Source organism: Nicotiana tabacum, chromosome 14, assembly GCF_000715075.1.
Source record: "Nicotiana tabacum cultivar K326 chromosome 14, ASM71507v2, whole genome shotgun sequence".
Lineage (NCBI taxonomy): Eukaryota > Viridiplantae > Streptophyta > Magnoliopsida > Solanales > Solanaceae > Nicotiana > Nicotiana tabacum.
This window is the reverse complement of record NC_134093.1, coordinates 29,205,533-29,209,224: the sequence shown is the minus strand read 5'-3', so window position 1 is coordinate 29,209,224 and position 3,692 is coordinate 29,205,533.

Here is a 3,692-nt window from a genome sequence, read left to right as displayed (position 1 = left end):
GTTTAGGACTAGTGCGTAATTTTGTTGTATTATTCGACACTACAGAAAGACAAAATCTGAGATCATATATATGCTTGATAGTAAGCTATATTTATGCAATTTACACACTACTTGCACTCTAATTTAGCCGCACTTTATTGATATTTGAATGCTAAAAGATAACAAAATGCTCTAATTAAGAATTTGATGCTTTGCAGGAGCTACTCCGAGCTAGGAGGGAGCTAACGAGTATTTTGGAGTCGACATAGAGTGTGAAAGGCCAATCGAAGGTTAGCCGGGTCGAAAAGAAGCGAGAAAAGCAAGAGAGACGACCCCTCCAGGTGCGCGGCCGCAAAGTAGGCCCTGAATTGGTTCGTGAACTCAAGGCAGTGAGGCGGTGGAAATCCGCGGTCGAATCCGCGGACGGGCGAACGGAAGCCAAACATGCAGGGTTAATTATGTAATTTCTTAGGCGACTAACCTAAACCTATATGAAACCTAAACTCGCCCAGAAGTGGGGGATAGCAGGTTTTAGAAGATTTTAGAGGCAAGAACGAGGGACAGAAGACGGATAATTTCCTAAGAGTTTTCATCTTCTTCTTCATACTTCTATTTGTTGATTATGAATTATTTTACTGATTTATTTTCCATTAGTATGAGTAGCTAAATCTATTATCTATGTGTTGATGGAACCAATTATTGGATGAAGTCTTAACTCTATTTTGTTATAATTGAGCCGTGTTTGTTCTATAATTGTTCAACTACGTAGTATTGTGGTCAATTGGAAGGGCCCTCGATTAATCGTGTCTAGTTACCTTGTGTTGCTTGAGAAAGAACACTTGGTTAGATTGTTGTTGAACAACACCACTTTTGGGTAAGTTAAGAGATTAATTATTTGAATTTAAAAGTGGGGTTAGAAATAACGAAGCGTTGGTGGGATAAGTTTGAGATGCATAAATTGTTAACTAGAGTAGTTCGAGAGAATACTTCTAGTAAATTATCGTAATTGATCGGGATATAATTACGGTAGCCCGGAACTCATAATCTTCATAAAGTATTACGGCTAGATTATAGCTAAAGAGTTAAGAATTAATCTGGCAATTGGGAAAATCAATAGCCCTAGATCCTTTTACCCTTGAATTCGATTTTAGTCTTGATTATTGCTAATTTTATTGTCATTTTTCCTTAGCTAAATAAATTCCACTGATTATTCAAAAAACTCTTGCATCCAAAAGTTGTCTGAGCTTATCATTAGCATTATTTAAAGTTGTAGTAAATAGGTTAGTTCCCTGTGGGATTCGACTCCGGACTTGAACCGAGTTATATTTGCACTGACCGCTTAATCTTTTTTACAAGGCATAGTTGGGCGTGATCAAATTTTGGCGCCGTTGCCGGGGAACTAACGGTGTTATTTATTACAACTTAGAAGAATTGCTAGGATTCTTAGTTAGATCAATTTCTTACGGTGTTTAAATTTTTCCATTGAAATTCTCATGTTTGAATTCTCCTGTGACTCGGGTGTATGCCTAGAAACTCTTCGAGGACTGGTGAACTTTTTGAAGGACCCTCAGACCCCGAGAAAGCATTCAGGGCATTAAATCGAGCCAACAAGAAGAACAAACAGTTACAACAACAACACACACTCGAAATTGAAATGGACAACGTGGACAATGTCAATAAAAACAATTGGAATAATCGGGTTGACCCAAACAATGGAGTGGTGGCACCTCTTGTGCCAAAAGATGCTCTTTATGATTGGGCACAACCAACTGCTGATAACTTAGCCACCGCCATTGCTGTACCTCAGATACAAGCAGAGACATTCCAGATCACCAACAACATGCTGCATCTGTTGCAAAATAAGGGACTGTTCTCCGGGTCATACATTGAAGACCCACAACAACATCTGAAGAATTTTCTATCAATATGTGTGACCTAAAGACAGCTGAATGTGACTCCTGAAGCCATCAAGCTATTACTGTTTCCATTCTCTGTGACTGGAGAGGCTCAAACTTGGCTGAATTCGCTCCCAATAAACTCCATTGCTACTTGGGAAGAATTAGTCAAACAGTTCTTAAACAAGTTTTATCCTCCCAACAAGACTGCAAGGTAGATTGATGAAATATTGCAGTTCAGGCAGAAACCAACTGAGACCTTGCAAGAAACCTAGAAAAGGTTCAAGGGTATGCTAGTGAAGTGTCCACACCATGGCATTCCAGATCAGATGCTGGGACAGAAATTCTACATGGGTTTAGCAGATAGTTTGAAGGCCAATGTAGATACTTCAGCTATGGGTGCATTTTTTAGCAAGACATTCACAGAGTGCAAGATTCTTCTTGACAAGATGGCTTAAAATTCAGGCTGGATGGCTAGAGGTACGACACTTACACCAATAGTGCATTCTGTTGCTCTTGACCCAAACAATTCCCATGCCGAGAACATAGCCACTCTCATGACTCATATGAGCATACTGGCAAAGAAAATTGATGAGATGGGTACAAAGCAAGTACACATTGTTGATACAATGAATGAAGGATTGTGCACTCCTTGCATAAACCAGTCATATGTGTGCTCGTGGAGTGGAGAGAATGACAATCAGGGCTTCAGAGGAGACATGAATTATGTCAATAATTTTGGAGGTCAGAGGCAAGGTAGGCAACAATGGGGACCAGCACCAAACCAACAGTACAGACCCAACCTGCCACAACACAACCCCAATTCTGGAGGCGCACGGCCACAAGGTCAAGTTGTGCTTTATCAAAGGAAGCATGGCTATAATCAGCAGCACCAGCAACAGTTGGACTACTAACCACCTCATCAATAATAGGACAACAACATGGTAGAAATCAGGGGTATGCTACAACAACTCATTGGAACAATCTCCCCCAAGAAATATTGCCTGTAGATACAAATATTAACCCAAAGGAACAGAACCCAAATCAGCTAATGGCAGTGAGTCTCAGGAATGGAATAGATTTAGACAGAGAACAAGAAGTTGCTCAATTTATGAGAGAGACTACGCTAGTTACATTAGAGGCAGATGAGTCAGTAGAGCTCACCGAAGTTGTAATTGAACAGGCACAGGTTGACAAGGGTAAGGAGAAGGACGGTGAACAAGTCTTAGAACATGTGGCACCTCTTGTGCCAGAAGCTTCCAACAAAGAAAAGACATCAAGTAGTGGACTGAGGTTGACTCCTGCACCATTTCCTCAGAGATTGGCAAAACAAAAGAAAGATGATCAATACAGGAAATTCATGGAAATGCTTCGACAGATTCAATTGAATATTCCACTGATGGATGCTTTGAGGGAAATGCCAGGGTATGCAAAAATGATGAAGGACCTGATGTCGCAGAAATTTGACTTCTAGGACTTGTCCACTGTAACTCTGACACATACCTGCAACACGGTTGTGACAAGACCTATAGCCCAAAAGGTGTCTGATCCAGGTAGCTTCACTATCCCATGCACTATTGGGAGTTATGCTTTTGCTAAAGCATTGTGTGACTTGGGAGCCAACATAAACTTGATGCCCTTGGCAATCTATACAAAACTAGGCATTGGCAGAGCTAGACCAACCTTAATGTTGTTGCAAATGGCCGATCGCACAGTCAAAAGACCGACAGGAATTCTTGATGATGTGCTTGTGCAAGTGGGAAAATTTGTATTTCCTGCAAACTTTGTTATTCTTGACTGTCAGGTGGATGAAGAGAT